This window comes from Saccopteryx leptura, chromosome 1, assembly GCF_036850995.1.
Source record: "Saccopteryx leptura isolate mSacLep1 chromosome 1, mSacLep1_pri_phased_curated, whole genome shotgun sequence".
NCBI lineage: Eukaryota > Metazoa > Chordata > Mammalia > Chiroptera > Emballonuridae > Saccopteryx > Saccopteryx leptura.
In genome coordinates, this window is record NC_089503.1 from 281,681,599 (window position 1) to 281,698,886 (window position 17,288).

General features: G+C 36.4%; 1 protein-coding gene across 1 annotated transcript in view; it reads left to right on the plus strand.

Annotated features, from left to right (window-relative positions):
• The first annotated feature begins 2,411 nt into the window (after positions 1-2,411).
• Positions 2,412-17,288, plus strand: part of PLCZ1 (phospholipase C zeta 1) — a 55,621-nt gene continuing 40,744 nt past the window's right edge. Inside the window, exon 1 of the mRNA XM_066361126.1 lies at positions 2,412-2,540. The gene's annotated coding sequence lies outside the window, so the exon portion shown is untranslated. The remainder of the gene's footprint in view (positions 2,541-17,288) is intronic.

Here is a 17,288-nt window from a genome sequence, read left to right on the forward strand (position 1 = left end):
GTTTGGCTGAAGCAGAAGCAAAGCTTCTGAAATAGAGTGTTCAAAGGGTGAGAACACATCCCATGTATAACCTTTCCCATCAAGGTGTTCAACTTTCAAGCTGAAGTCTAACCATGTAAACAGGTGGTCTGGCAAGCTCTGAGTCTCCTGATGAAGTCATAAAGAACCTTTCTCTATGAAATGCGGAACTTTTGATGATATCACAACAGCTGCTCAGACCTAAATGTGCTGTCACGTGGCAATGTGGTGTCCAGCCAACCGGTTCTCCATATTTTGAAGATATTAAGAACTTAGCATCCGAGCAGCTTTCTACAAAAGTGGTGTGTCTCTGTGTACCTTATATATATTGTCAGGGGTCTAGAGAAGCAGCCCACTGTTGCTAGAGAGTGTTTTGCAGCACTTTACACCTTCTGAGACCACTTTGGCATTGATTGATACGCAGGCTATCAGAATAGCTGTCTTAAACCTAGTAGAAGCACAGTCTGCCAAAAGGTTTGAGGGCTATAAACAAGATAGCAAAGTTAAAATGAGATTTGGTGGCAGTTCATGAAAAAGTAATGCCAGACAGCAGGAAAAGCAGCATTAAGAAACTCTCAGTGGGGGGATGCAGTAGGTTCGCACCAGTTCAGCTGAACTGATACCTAATTTTTTGTTGAGTTTGGCGAACTGGTTGATAAAATGGCACTTGTAATCAGGGTCCTCTCCAACGCAGGTGCCTGGGCAGTGCCCAATGTGGAAATCACAAATTTACATTCCTTACTCTTTTTTAACATTCATCTGCACAACAAAGTGTTCTATGTGCCCGTAATAATGTTCATACTGTCCATAGGCGAAAAAAATTGCAAGTGAGGATGCCAGTCAAGCAGCAATATGGAAATATCTTAAATAACAGTTTTATTGTTTTTGTCAGGTATTATTTAATATTTTTCATCAATATTTTAAAACTCATAATCTAGTTTTGTGTATCTCTTTTGTTGTTCTTACTTAAATATTAAATGCAAGAAATAATAAACTATCTTTTGTTATATCTTTTTTAATATACTTAAAATGGTCATTATGGTAGAGAAGCAGTTGCTAAGTATTTGAATCCCACCATTGGAAGCACTATGGGTTTGGAAATGGTTAGAACACAAGCACTAAGCCAGAAAGTTTCAAGATCAGTGCAGTGCAAAGACCATATCTTGTGTACTGTTTCTGTGGGAATTAATTCCAAAAAACAAAGAAAATGAATCACCATGTGTTCTCTATTTTCTCTCTAGAGAAGGGGCAATGACCACAGCGGATGAGTATCAAGGAATTCCTTTCTGCAAAGGGGCAGAGTCACTTATATTTGGAACCCATGACAACACCTAATGTGGAGAGACCCCTAAGCAGAGAGAAAGAGAACGACAGGTCATGAAAATATGGAGAACAAATATCCATTCAAAAGTTCCCTCTATTTTTCTTTTTTCTTTTTTTTAATTTTATCCCCTTCATTCTCTTCTCATTCTTTTCGAAGACTGTGGAACTTTAGTCCCTCTCATTTATGTATAGACTTATTCTCTCTAAACCTGTCCTGAGTGTTTCTCGAGTTTCCATAGCTCCTGTATCTCTTTCTAACAAGAACATGAGCTTTATCATATTAAGTCTTAGCCATTATATTTAAGTGCTTCTCATGAGTTCTAATGTTCTAAAAGTGAGTAGATTATGGAATAATTTTTACCAATGCCTTTCATGATTTTATAGACTGTCATGTTCTATTCAAACATAGATTTTCAAATTGAAGTGTTCTATTTTTTGTAGTGTACCTGTATATAATAAGTAAACTTTATTATTTTATTTTCCTCTTTTATATAAAAAATATATTTATTATGGCATTTTAAACCTTTTTTGATGGTACTTAAAAATGTTGGGCATGTATATAGCTGGACATTTGGCTGATGTAGTAACTATATCAGATGTGGTTACTATTTATGAAACACTTAGTAGCAGAAACGGTGTTCAGTGATGTATTATGAATTCATTTAATGTCCTCACCTTCCTTAAATATTAATTTGACTACTTTTTAGATGAGGGGACTAAAGCTTAAAGGGGTCAGGTGATAGGGATAGCTTGAAATCCAGCTGTCTCCCAAGTCCATTTCTTTAGGCAATAGACTGTATTTCCCAAGTAATAACTTGTTTTCATGAATATTTATTTTTATTTTTCTATAATTTTTATTGTATGTCCTTTTATACCGTTCCTACAGAATATTACCAACCTAGTTTCATTTAACATATTATTTAGCATCAAATTCCTTGTCATTTAAGCATAAGATAGACTGTTTTTTAAAAATAAAGATCAACTGAACAGAGATCAACTATTTCTTTAGGCATTTTAAGTTCTAAATGACTTTCTGTAAGAATTTCCTTAACTTTTTTGTGTGTGTGTTTCGTACGTGGTTTCTGTCGCTGATTCAAGATGACTTTAGAGGTGGAAAAATTAACATAGAAAAAACTTATAAATTACTTGAAAAATTAAATATTCGAAGTAATTATACTCACGTGAAACATATTTTTAAGGTGAGATACGATGTGCCCCCTGCCTCTCCATCCTGGAAAGAACTTAACCCAATTGTAGGGAAAGGTCAACAGCTACTTGGATGCTTTTTTTTGCAGAAAATTCCTATGAAAAATTAGTTTCTTAAGAATTAAAGCAATTAATTATGCTAAATATATTTATAAGTAAGATAGAATTTAAGTAGGAAGTAAAACAAGGTGTCAAAAGAATTTGAAGTAATACCAGGTTATCAGTTTAGAACAATCTGTTTACATTAGATTAGGATCAGTCATATGATTAGATTAAAATTAGATACATGATATAATATAATTGAATCCAGTGATTGATAGAAAAGTAGGTATTCTTGAGAGAAATTGTATCTTACCTCAAAATAGGCAATTATGCCAGAAGTTTTTCTTGTGTTACTTTATTTGCAAACTAACCAGATAGTCTGGTATAGTTTCATGGACGCTGGCAGAAGCAGGTTTCCTGTTCAGAGAAAAAAGACAGCTTGTTACTCAGAAAAATAACATTTTCAGAGTATCAGCATTTTGGTGCCATTTTTCAAAGCCCCAATTCCCAAAGTGTGATGTTGTGAGGAGGGTCAGGTCAACTGTGCAATGAATGCAATGGGTTGCATTACAGGGAGTAACCTCAAGCTTAAGGAACCCAGATCTTTTATTTTGGACAGTAAACCTGTCTGACCTTTGTCTAGGAGGGTGTCATTAGCACTATCATTGCAGACAGTAAACAAACTAGTTTATTCTTCTGGAGGGAGATCCCATCTCTTTATTATCCTTGAAAAGCTAGTCATGAACAGAGGATATTGATGTCTTTGCTCAGAAAATATGCAGAAACTAAAGAGCTATGGAGAACTACCTCCCAAAAAGCACTTCTCTCACTAAGATGTAGTCCCAATACTTACAAACCACAAAGAGGAGCTTTGTATAAATGAGAAAAACTGTACTTGTCAGGAGACTGTAGTAAAAGACATAAGTTTCATAGTTGTTTCAATGAATCCATGTAGTTTGTGCTACAATAAGCCATCAGAATTTTAATCAATTCATTGCTAATAACATATCTGAAGAACACACATTTTTGTGAAAGGCCTTTACACATAAAAAATTTCCCCTAGTGATATTGTCCAAAGTAAGAAACAGCTACATATTTTCAGGTTTGATAGAATTCACATTCAACACAATATAGAGGTAGTAATTAAATTTCTATCAAATGTGAAATACTGGAAATCTTATTCAGTGATTATCAGGTTGCTTTGAATTATCTGCAAGATAGATATATTTGTTTGAAATGTCCTAGAGCAGTGGTCAGCAAACTCATTAGTCAACAGAGCCAAAAATCAACAGTACAACGATTAAAATTTCTTTTGAGAGCCAAATTTTTTAAACTTAAACTATATAGGTAGGTACATTCCTTATTGAGGTAGTGCCTGCATGTGGTATGTTGTGGAAGAGCCACACTCAAGGGGCCAAAGAGCTGCATGTGGCTCGTGAGCCGTGGTTTGCCGACCAGGGCTCTAGACTAAAATGCATGTCATATTCAAAAGCATTATGTAGAATGCTCAGCAGGTACAATAAATAAAGAAATAGCTTATTAATTGAAATTTATTATTCTGATATGGCAGAGTTGAAGATCTATTTTGTTTAGCAAAACTATTTTTAGAGTAGCTATGAAAACAATGTTAACTATAAAAATTAGAGGCACAGATTGCCTATAATACTTCAAAAGCCTCTTTAAAGTGACCCCAAATACTTTAGAACAGGGGTCGTCCCCAAACTATGGCCTGTGGGCCGCATGCGGCCCCGAGGCCATTTATCCGGCCTCCGCCGCACTTCCGGAAGGGGCACCTCTTTCATTGGTGGTCAGCGAGAGGAGCACATTGACCATCTCATTAGCCAAAAGCAGGCCCATAGTTCCCATTGAAATACTGGTCAGTTTATTGACTTAAATTTACTTGTTCTTTATTTTAAATATTGTATTTGTTTCCGTTTTGTTTTTTTACTTTAAAATAAGATATGTGCAGTGTGCATAGGGATTTGTCCATAGTTTTTTTTTTTATAGTCCGGCTCTCCAACGGTCTGAGGGACAGTGAACTGGCCCCCTGTGTAAAAAGTTTGGGGACCCCTGCTTTAGAAGCATAAATTACATATGAACAAAGTTGATGATCAGGACAAACCATTCTTACTTATTAAAATAATTGCCCTAGGCCTTCTAATAAATAATACTTGTTTCCTTAAACTAAACTGCCATGTAGTTATTAACATGTTGAAATAGAATGCTTAGGGAAGGTGTATTGGCTAACTGAATATAGATTCAGCTTCTTAAACATCTCATTCTTCTGCTTCAACTATTGTTGATAATCTTTTCTTACATATGGGTATACCTTTTAGCCAGAGTAAACAAAATGAATCATAACAAATCTCATTCTGGTGACCCAAATCTTCCAGTGTCTTGGGGCTACTGTTATTGGCAAACTCAGTGGGCATGGAGATTCCTCACACTGTTAGATTCTAGCTGTGTGGTACTTGGCAAGTCAGCAGACTCTCTGAGCAAATGTCTTAATCTGCAGAATGGGGATACTAATATAATTATCCTGCAGGATTGTTCTGAATATTAAATAAGGTATTATTTGTGAATGTACCTAGTGCCAAGCTTGGCAAAAACTAGGTACTCAGTAAATGAGTTGAAAGTATGTCCATCAAGATTATTCTGAAAAAGAGAAAAATTGGTATTACATTTAGTGATTTCCTAAGAAGCAGACATAAATTCTGACATGAATTTTTTTCCTTACAATGTGGATTTTTATCATATAATTTGACTAAAGAACATACAAAGGTGAGCAAAAATGGGTTCAATTACCAGCTATCATTACCTAAAAGATAAATATAGGTAAGATAATGAAATAATAACAATAATAGTAAGATAAATAATGCAAATAAATAATACAATAATTATCAAATAAATAATAATACAAGAATAAACTGTGTTGGCATACTTACAACTGTAAACCTACTTTTGTCTACCCCTGTATAATATTATGACCCTAGAAAAATATTCTAAACATTTTGTATTTGAGCATGAGAGGGTAAAGAGAAAGAGACAGGGACAGACAGGAAAGGAGAGAGAAATGAGAAGCATCAACTCACAGTTGTGGCACCTTAGTGGTTTATTGATTGCTTTCTTATATGTGCCTTGATGGGAGGGGGGGGGTGTCTCCAGCTGAGCCAATGACTCCTTGCTCAAACCAGCGACCTTGGGCTTCAAGCCAGTGACCTTTGGGCTCAAGCCATCTGCCTTGGGTTTTAAGCCAGCGACCTTTTGGCTCAAGCCAGTGACCATGGGATCAAGTCTATGATTCCACACTCAAGCTGGTGACCTGCTTTCAAGCTAGATGAGCCAGTGCTCAAGCCAACAACCTTGGGGTCTCGAACCAGGGTCCTCAGAGCCTCAGACTGATGTTCTAGCCAATGTGCCATCACCTGGTCAAGCTCTAAACTTCTTTACAAAATTATTTGTTGTGTCATGGCTTGAGCTGCAATTCCCCAAGTTGTTATTTATCTCTTTATTATCCAAAAAATCTTGCTTTTATCATTATCTTTAACTTATAGCATGTAATATATTTTACAGGATATATGATACATATGTTACTTCTATGTACTTAACCAATCTTAGATTATATTTTTAATTGTTGGTTAAGTATAAAATAGTTTCCTCTTAATTTCAAATTCTCTAATGAGTTAACAACCATTATTAAATCTATAGTATGTACATTCCAATCTGTAGAAACTTAGAAACTCTAAACAATGATAAAGTGTTATCTCTTTCATAAGGAGGAAAAAAAATTGCAGAGATTACTATTTTACAAGTAGATTACAATAAATCTCATAGGTAATACTATCAGGGAATTTGAGAAGACAGAGACTCTAACTTGGACTTTTATAAAAGATACCATGGTAAAGGAGGCCTTCTTCTTGGACCTTGAAAAATGAGAAGCAATATGTGTAAAATATAGTGTAAGAAATGCTTGGGGAATTAAAGGTAATCAAATATGAATCGAGTATAGGATGCATGAAGGGGAGTAGCTAATAAGAAATAGCTACAAACGCCAGTTCTGGCCAGATTCTGAATGGTAGACCGTGGAATTTGGATTTATTTTTGTAGGCAGTGGGTGGCCACTGAAATGTTTGAGTAGGGAAATAGTGAGTATTTTAGGATAAATATGGGCTGCACTGTAGGATGGATTGGACGATGGATGGCAGAGAGACGAGTATTCCTTTGCTACCTCTGCCCTGCTAATCCGCAACTTGAGTCATCTCAGTCACTTATATTTTTGTTTGGTTCCACTTCAAGTTTATGATTTGCTATTTTAGTCCAACCAAGCTTATTTTTAATCTTCTCTGAAAAATATGTAGCAACTTATCCTCTTTTAATTGTTACATTCTTTTTAATAGAGAAACTAAAAGAATCCTTTACATTTCTTTCTCCATTTCTTCAATGATCCATTGCAATAAACTTTGCCAACACACTTACTTATTTTGGAAATCTATCTCTAAAATGCTAAATCCAATAGTGAGGCCTCTCTGTGTGTTTTATTTATCTCTCTTAAACTTCTCCTTATTCCGAGGTTTGTGACTTCATTCTCACCTAGTTTTTACTTAAAATGTATCATTATTCCTGTTGCCATCATACCTTCTGCTCTCCTCTTAAAATTGAGTTCTTAATTTTCTTTCATTTTACTTTTCAATTCCTCTTGAACAATTTTACTGATTCTCTCTCCCCCCAGTTTTATTGAGATATAATTGACATAACATTGTGTTAGTTTTAAGTGTACAGCATGATGACTTGATATATGTTTGTATTGTGAAATGATCACTACAATAAGTTTAGTAAACATGCATTACCTCATATAGTTACACATTTTTGTGTATGTGTGAGGAGAACTTTTAAAATTACACTCTTAGCAACTTTTAAGTATATATGATACAATATTGTTGACTTCAGTCACCAGGCTGTACATTACATCAAAGAACTTACTTATCTCATAACTGGAGGTTTATACCTAATGATTACCTTCAACCGCCCTTCTCATCTCTGCTTCTGGCAACCATCAATCTGTTCTCTGTATCTGTGAGTTCATTATTTTTAGATCCACATATGAGAGAGATTATACAGCATTTGTCTTTCTCTTTCTGACTTATTTTACATTACATGATGCCTGCAAGGCATCATTAGTGACATCCAAAATGTCACGAATTACAGAATTTTCTTCCTTTTTATGGCTGATAGATATATATCACATTTTCTTCATCTATTTATCTGTTGGTGAACACTTTGTTTGTTTCTGTGTCTTGGCTATTGTAAATAATGCTGCAATAAACATAGAGATGCAGATACCTTTTCAAGATAGTGATTTTATTTTCTTTGGATAAATACCAAAAAGTGAAAATTTCTGGACATATGATAGCTCTATTTTTAATTTTTTGAGGGAACTCCATTATATTTATGACCATTATTTGAACTCATTTATCTCAGATAAATCACTTATCTCTGTTTCATTAAAGTCTGTTTCTGAGGTCTCCTCTTGTTCTTCGGTTTGGAACATATTTCTTTGTTTCTTCATTTTCTTTTGTGCACTGTGTTGGTGTCTGTGCCTTATTGTAGAGCATCCACCTCTGCCAGTCTTGAAGAAGCTGTCTCATGTAGGAGATAACTATATTGTTCAACCTTATCTTAGCTCTTCTGTTTTCAGCCTTTGTGATTTTCCAAAAAGCCTCCTTTATTTTTGGTGGTTTCTAGTCCTTGAGGGCGTCTCAAGGGAGGATTGTAGCTCCGAGATGCAGGCTTATTGGAAGGTGGAGCCTCAGACAAAGTATGCAAATAGACCTCTTTCAGGGAAAGACCAGAAGATGGCTGGGGACCACCGTTCACTTCCCTTTGTTCTGAGCCCCAGGGAAATAGCCATCAAACAGGACTCCAGAATTGAGACAGTGGCTGCCTACTTGGGAGCATTTCAGGATTTACTCTTTTTCTACCAAAGTTACAGGGGACAACACAGCATATCTGGAAAACAGCAGTTGTGTTAAACCTGTTTTTTTTTTTTAATTGATTTTTCTGAAGCTGGAAACGGGGAGAGACAGTCAGACAGACTCCCACATGCGCCCGACTGGGATCCACCCGGCACGCCCACCAGGGGCGATGCTTTGCCCACCAGGGGGCGATGTTCTGCCCCTCTGGGGCGTCACTCTGCCGCGACCAGAGCCACTCTAGTGCCTGGGGCAGAGGCCAAGGAGCCATCCCCAGCACCCAGGCCATCTTTGCTCCAAGGGAGCCTTGGCTGTGGGAGGGGAAGAGAGAGAGAGGAAGGAGGAGGGGGGATGGAGAAGCAAATGGGCGCTTCTCCTATGTGCCCTGGCCGGGAATCGAACCCGAGTCCCCCGCACGCCAGGCCAACGCTCTACCGCTGAGCCAACCGGCCAGGGCCAACCTGTTGTTGTTAAACCTGGCCTCCTTCAGAGGTAGACTGGGGGCCTCTGACTCTGGCTTTGTGCTGAGCCCTGCGGGAATAGCCTGTCAAGAACTCTTTCTTTGTTTGTTACAGTTCTATGGCAGTGGTCCCCAACCTTTTTTGGGCCACAGAACAGTTTAATGTCAGAAAATATTTTCATGGACCGGCCTTTAGGGTGGGACAGATAAATGTATCACGTGACCGAGACAAGCGTCAAGAGTGCGTCTTAGATGGATGTAACAGAGGGAATCTGGTCATTTTTAAAAAATAAAACATCGTTCAGACTTAACTATAAATAAAACGGAAATAATGTAAGTTATTTATTCTTTGTCTGCAGACCAGTACCAAGTGGCCCACGTACCGGTACCGGTCTGTGGCCCGGGGGTTGGGGACCACTGTTCTATGGGATCTGTAAATGGAAGTCCCACCAGAGCCAGGCAACCAAGGAGCTCATCACCCAAGTACAACTGTAAGAGGTGGGGTGGCAGATGTGTGCACAAGCTTCTTTTAGGGAAACACTGGTGATCAGAGTGAAGCAGAGCAACGGCATGGAGATGGTACCCACTGCCTTCCTGGTCTCTGGGGAAGGTCTCAGTTGGCCCTTTGATGTGTATTAGATTAGAAACATGACTTTCAGGTTACAGCTTTTAAGAGATCCAAATAGGCTTCTTGCAGGGGAAAAACAGGTGCTTTAGTCTTCTGCCTGTGTGCCAAGTCCTGGGGGGACAGCCACGAGTCTTCATGAACCATGGAGAGTTGTTTACTATGGTCTTGTGGGTATTGTGGATGCAAACCCCAGTTGGTTGTTAGAGCTAGGTGTTTTGGGGGCCTGTATCTCAAGTGGAAATCTTAAAAATTGTGCCATTAAATATTGGGTTCAAACTCTTCACTCTTTGAGGGGGGGCAGAAACTGAGAGTTGAAGTTCTCTCCTGATTATATTAATATGTCATTCTGCTGGGGTTAGAGATTATGGAGAGACTGTGACTCACTCTCTGCTACTCTTCTTGATATATATATTTTTTCTCATTTGCCCATGTGTAGGATTTGCTCAACTAGTGTTTGAATTCTTTCTGAGAAATTTGTACCATATGCAGCTGTAGATTTGGTGTGTCTGTGGGAGAAGATGAATTCCAAAGCCTCTATGCACCACATTACTGACTTTCAATGGCGTCCATTACTATTTTAATGGAAACAAAATTTAAGTTTTCTATCATAAATAACAAAGCCACATACATGATAAAATCTGTTCATCTGCCATATTCTAGGTGCCATATTAGGTTTTTGCACACATTATTTTAACAAAAATCCAAGGAAACTATTATTAGCCTCTTGTGATACACAAGGATATTGAGGATAAAAACATTGATATAATCTGTTCATTACTCATAGAACTCTGGAAACTCCTGTCTGGGATGTCTGGCTTAACCCTTGTCATGCTTTCTCCTGTAACATGCAAATCCCTCCTCACCATCCCAACCAAGTGCCTGTTGGCTGTCTCTGCTTGGATGCCCAGAAACTTTAATGTTTAAAATGAAACTTACTTTTCCCTGCAAAGCTTCATATTTGATCCCCCGCTCAGATTCCTTCTTGGATTCCTCCTATCAAACTCTGGTAATCACCATTGAACTTTTCCTCATGAAACAAAGAGATACTTTCCAACAGGTTTGTCCCTTACTATATTCTAGGGGTTCACTGTATAGGCAAAATTTTCAAAAGATGAGATACTAAGGTGGATGAGGTGAGGGAAGCAGTCATAGATAACAATACATTGAAATCCAGAACTCCCATATGTTGTACATCTCCCATCTGCATAGCAACCAGATGATGTAAGCAGTGCTCTCTATCCCCATTTTGCAGATGAAAATATGAAGCTTAGAGTTGAATTCATATGTCCAAAGTCCCATTTCCTTTAGAGCTATAAATAAATCGGCTCCATTTTGTCGACCAATTGTCAACTTTTCACCAAAATACAATAGCCCTTCATCTCCTGCCTTTGTATTCAGATTGTTTACAATATAGCAAGAAAGTTAAAATATAAATGCATAGTCTCTTTTGAAATGAAATATCCAAGGTGCACTTCCTGTGCCTTAGTTTTTTATTTGTGATTCTTAATTCTACTAGTTATTCTAACTCTCTCCTACTCCGGACATTTTGATTTCTCTTCCTTATGTGTCAAAAATTTTAATGTGTTGTGTCCTTTGGACTTTTTCTTTCATAATTTTACCGACATCTTTTCTTTAGTTTCTTCTTACCACTTCTCACCTGGATTGTATCCATTTTTTTTTTTTTAATTTTTTTAATTTTTATATAATTTTATTTTTTTAATGGGGTGACATCAATAAATCAGGATACATATATTCAAAGATAACAAGTCCAGGTTATCTTGTCATTCAATTATGTTGCATACCCACCACCCAAAGTCAGATTGTCCTCTGTCACCTTCTATCTTGTTTTCTTTGTGCCCCTCCCCACCCCCTATCCCTCTCCCATTCCCCCCTTCCCCCCGTAACCACCACACTCTTATAAATGTCTCTTAGTTTCACTATTATGTCCCACCTACGTATGGAATAATACAGTTCCTGTTTTTTTCTGATTTACTTATTTTGCTTCGTATCATGTTATCAAGATCCCACCATTTTGCTGTAAATGTTCCGATGTCATCATTTCTTATGGCTGAGTAGTATTCCATAGTGTATATGTGCCACATCTTCTTTATCCAGTCATCTATTGATGGGCTTTTTGGTTGTTTCCATGTCCTGGCCACTGTGAACAATGCTGCAATAAACATGGGGCTGCATGTGTCTTTACGTATCAATGTTTCTGAGTTTTTGGGATATATACCCAGTAGAGGGATTGCTGGGTCATAAGGTAGTTCTATTTGCAGTTTTTTGAGGAACCACCATACTTTCTTCCATAATGGTTGTACTACTTTACATTCCCACCAACAGTGTATGAGGGTTCCTTTTTCTCCACAGCCTCTCCAACATTTGCTGTTACCTGACTTGCTAATAACAGCTAATCGAACAGGTGTGAGGTGGTATCTCATTGCCGTTTTGATTTGCATTTCTCTAATAGCTAAAGAAGATGAGCATCTTTTCATATATCTGTTGGCCATTTGTATTTCTTCCTGGGAGAAGTGTCTATTCATATCCTCTTCCCATTTTTTTATTGGATTGTTTGTTTGTTTGTTGTTGAGTTTTATGAGTTCTTTGTATATTTTGGATATTAGGCCCTTATCTGAGCTGTCGTTTGAAAATATCATTTCCCATTTAGTTGGCTTTCTGTTTATTTTGTTATCAGTTTCTCTTGCTGAGCAAAAACTTCTTAGTCTGATGTAGTCCCATTCACTAATTTTTGCCTTCACTTCTCTTGCCATTGGAGTCAAATTCATAAAATGCTCTTTAAAACCCAGGTCCATGAGTTGAGTACCTATGTCTTCTTCTATGTACTTAATTGTTTCAGGTCTTATGTTTAGATCTTTGATCCATTTTGAGTTAATTTTTGTACAGGGGGAGAGACTGTAGTCCAGTTTCATTCTTTTGCATGTGGCTTTCCAGTTTTCCCAGCACCATTTATTGAAGAGGCTTTCTTTTCTCCATTGTGTGTTCTTGGCCCCTTTATCAAAAATTATTTGACTATATATATGTGGTTTTATTTCTGGACTTTCTATTCTGTTCCATTGGTCTGAGTGTCTATTTTTCTGCCAATACCATGCTGTTTTGATTGTCGTGGCCCTATAATATAGTTTGAAGTCAGGTATTGAAATGCCCCCCGCTTCATTCTTTTTCTTTAGGATTGCTTTGGCTATTCGGGGTTTTTTATAGTTCCATATAAATCTGATGATTTTTTGCTCTATTTCTTTAAAAAATGTCATTGGAAGTTTGATGGGAATTGCATTAAATTTGTATATTGCTTTGGGTAATATAGCCATCTTGATTATATTTATTCTTCCTAGCCAAGAACAAGGTATATTCTTCCATCTCATTATATCTTTTTCGATTTCCCTTAACAATGGTTTATAGTTTTCATTATATAAGTCCTTTACATTCTTTGTTATGTTTATTCCTAAGTATTTTATTTTTTTTGTTGCAATCGTGAAGGGGATTGTTCTTTTGAGTTCCTTCTCAGTTGTTTCATTGTTGGCATATAGAAAGGCTATTGACTTCTGTATGTTAATTTTGTATCCTGCGACCTTACTGTATTGGCTTATTGTTTCTAGTAGTCTTTTTGTGGATTCTTTGGGGTTTTCGATGTATAGTATCATATCATCTGCAAAAAGTGATACCTTTACTTCTTCTTTTCCGATATGGATGCCTTTTATTTCTTTGTCTTGTCTGATTGCTCTGGCTAGAACCTCTAGTACCACATTAAATAAGAGTGGAGAGAGTGGACAACCCTGTCTTGTTCCTGATTTAAGGGGGAAAGCCTTCAGTTTAGTGCCATTTAATATGATGTTAGCTGAATGTTTATCATATATGGCCTTTATCATGTTGAGATATTTTCCTTCTATACCCATCTTGTTGAGAGTCTTAAACATAAAATTGTGTTGTATTTTATCGAAAGCCTTTTCTGCGTCTATTGATAAGATCATGTGGTTTTTGTTCTTTGTTTTGTTGATATGGTGTATTACATTAACCGTTTTACGTATGTTGAACCATCCTTGAGATTCTGGGATGAATCCCACTTGATCATGATGTATTATTTTTTAAATATGTTGTTGTATTCGATTTGCTAGTATTTTGTTTAGTATTTTAGCATCTGTATTCATTAGAGATATAGGTCTGTAGTTTTCTTTTTTTGTGCCATCCTTGCCTGGTTTTGGTATGAGGGTTATGTTGGCTTCGTAAAATGTGTTTGGAAGTATTGCTTCTTCTTCAATTTTTTGGAAGACTTTGAGTAGAATAGGAACCAAGTCTTCTTTGAATGTTTGATAAAATTCGCTGGTATAGCCGTCAGGGCCTGGACTTTTATTTTTGGGGAGGTTTTTAATGGTTTTTTCTATTTCTTCTCTACTGATAGGTCTGTTTAGGCTTTCTGCTTCTTCTTGACTCAGTCTAGGAAGGTTGTATTGTTCTAGGAATTTATCCATTTCTTCTAGGTTGTTGAATTTAGTGGCATAAAGTTTTTCATAGTATTCTACAATAATTCTTTGTATATCTACGGTGTCCGTGGTGATTTCTCCTCTTTCATTTTGGATTTTGTTTATATGAGTTCTTTCTCTTTTTTCCTTGGTAAGTCTTGCCAAGGGTTTGTCAATTTTGTTGATCTTTTCAAAGAACCAGCTCCTTGTTCTATTAATTTTTCTATAGTTTTTCTGTTCTCTAATTCATTTATTTCTGCTCTGATTTTTATTATCTCCTTTCTTCGGCTGGTTTTGGGTTGTCTTTGTTCTTCTTTTTCTAGTTCCTTAAGGTGTGAAGTTAAGTGGTTCACTTGGGCTCTCTCTTGTTTGTTCATATATGCCTGAAGTGATATGAACTTCCCTCTTATCACTGCTTTTGCTGCATCCCATAGATTCTGATATGTCGTATTGTCATTTTCATTAGTCTGTATATATCTTTTGATCTCTGCACTTATTTCTTCTTTGACCCATTCATTTTTTAAAAGTATGTTGTTTAGTTTCCACATTTTTGTGGGATTTTTTTCCTCTTTTTTGCAGTTGAATTCTAGTTTCAAGGCTTTATGATCAGAAAATATGCTTGGTACAACTTCAATTTTTCTGAATTTGCTGATGTTGTTTTTGTGGCCCAACATATGGTCAATTCTTGAGAATGATCCATGTACACTGGAGAAAAATGTATACTCAGTCACTTTGGGATGAAATGTCCTGTAGATGTCTATCATATCCAGGTGCTCTAGTGTTTTGTTTAAGGCCACTATGTCTTTGTTGATTCTCTGTTTGGATGACCGATCTAGAGCCGTCAGCGGTGTGTTGAGGTCTCCAAGTATGATTGTATTTTTGTCAGTTTTTGTTTTAAGATCAATAAGTAGCTGTCTTATATATTTTGGTGCTCCTTGGTTTGGTGCATATATATTAAGAATTGTTATGTCTTCTTGATTCAGTGTCCCCTTAGCCATTATGAAATGGCCATTTTTGTCTCTGAGTACTTTTCCTGTCTTGTAGTCAGCATTATCCGATATGAGTATTGCTACACCTGCTTTTTTTTGGATGTTATTTGCTTGGAGTATTGTTTTCCAGCCTTTCACTTTGAATTTGTTTTTATCCTTGTTACTTAGATGAGTTTCCTGTAGGCAGCATACAGTTGGATTTTCTTTTTTAATCCATTCTGCTACTCTGTGCCTTTTTATTGGTGAGTTTAATCCGTTTACATTTAGTGTAATTATTGATACTTGTGGGTTCCCTATTGCCATTTTATATCTTGCTTTCTGTTAGTTTTGTGTCTTGTTTGATCCTTCTCTTTTGTTTTTCTATCTTTTGTTTTTATTTGGTTGTATTCCATACATCTTTCCACTATTGCTATCTTTTTTATCTCATGTGCTTCTGTGGTGGTTTTTTCAATGGTGGTTACCTTTGAATAATGAAAAGGGTCCCTACCCTGTTCATTGTAGCGAACTATTTTGTGAGTACTTTTGCACTCCATCGTCCTTTGCTACTGTTAATCTCCATCTTCTCCCCCTCTTTCTTTTTGTTGTTGTCACAGTTTAAATTTGGTTTTATTGTGTTCTTCTTGGAGCTTTTACTTGTGGCTCTGTTTTTTTTTGTTCTTTGTATCTGATTGGAGAACCCCCTTTAGTAATTCCTGGAGTGGGGGTTTTCTGATGATAAATTCCCTCATCTTTTCTGTATCTGTGAATGTTTTTATTTCTCCTTCATATTTGAAGGATAGCTTTGATGGGTATAGTATTCGTGGCTGAAAGTTCCTCTCTTTCAGGACTTTAAATATTGGGGTCCATTCTCTTCTAGCTTGTAGAGTTTCTGCTGAGAAATCTGATGATAATCTAATGGGCCTTCCTTTATATGTTGTATTCTTCTTTTCCCTGGCTGCCTTGAGAATTTTTTCTTTGCTGTTGGTTTGTGTCAATTTCATTATGATATGCCTTGGAGTAGGTTTGTTGGGGTTAAGAAAACTCGGAGTTCTGTTTGCTTCTTGAACTTGAGGCTTTAGTTCTTTCCACAGGCTTGGGAAGTTCTCATCTATTATTTGTTTGAGTATGTTCTCCATTCCATTTTCTCTCTCTTCTCCCTCTGATATACCTATTATTCTTATGTTATTCTTTTTGATGGAGTCAGATAATTCTTGTAGGGCTATCTCATTTTTTTTAATTTTTGAGTCTCTTTCTTCTTCTCTCTGTTGTGCCTCAAGTTGCTTGTCTTCTATTTCACTAATCCTCTCTTCTATCTGACCTGTTCTATTAGCTAAGCTTGTTACTTCGTTTTTCAGCTCGTGAATTGAGTTTTTCATCTCTGTTTGATTTGTTTTTATAGTTTCAATTTCCTTGGACATATATTCTTTGTGTTCATTGAGTTGTTTTCTGAGCTCCCTAAATTGCCTTTCTGTGTTTTCTTGTATATCTCGGAGGATTTTTAGGATTTCTATCTTGAATTCTCTGTCATTTAGCTCTAAGGTTTCCAATATATTAAATTTTTTCTCCATAGATTTTTCCTCATCTAGCTGTGTTACCTCTCTTTCTTTTGTATCCATGATATTCGATTTTCTCTTCCTTAATGGCATCTGAGGGTGGTTTTGTTGATAGTATTAATGAGATTTAATAAAGAATAAAAAGTTTAAAAAAATAATAAAAAAAAAATTGAAAAAAGTTGTTTTTTTTAAAAAAAAATTAATAATGAAATAAAGAAAAATAAAATAAAATAAAAATTAAAAGAAAAAAAAAAAAAAAAAGGAAATTATTCCCCCCCTCCTTTTTTTCCTCTCCTCTCCTCTCCCCTCTTTCTTGATAAAATCTTGTGGTGGACTGTGAATTATAACAAATAATGCCTGTGATGGAGGGCCTGAATTGGGGAAAAGTAATAAAGGGGCAAGCAAAAAAAAAAAAAAAAAAAAAAAAGAAAAAGCGTATGGACCCACAAAAAGCAAATAAGGAAAAAATTTGGGTCAAGAATAAAATGATTTGCTTTTAGGTGTTGGTTCTCTAAGAGTTATGATGAGAGGATTAAGAGGAAAACGGAAAAATGGGGGGACAAATTAAAAAATTACTATTGTATTTAGTGGAACAAGAACTAGATAATATGGAGAGCCAGGGATGGGAGCACTGCTAGTGAGTTAA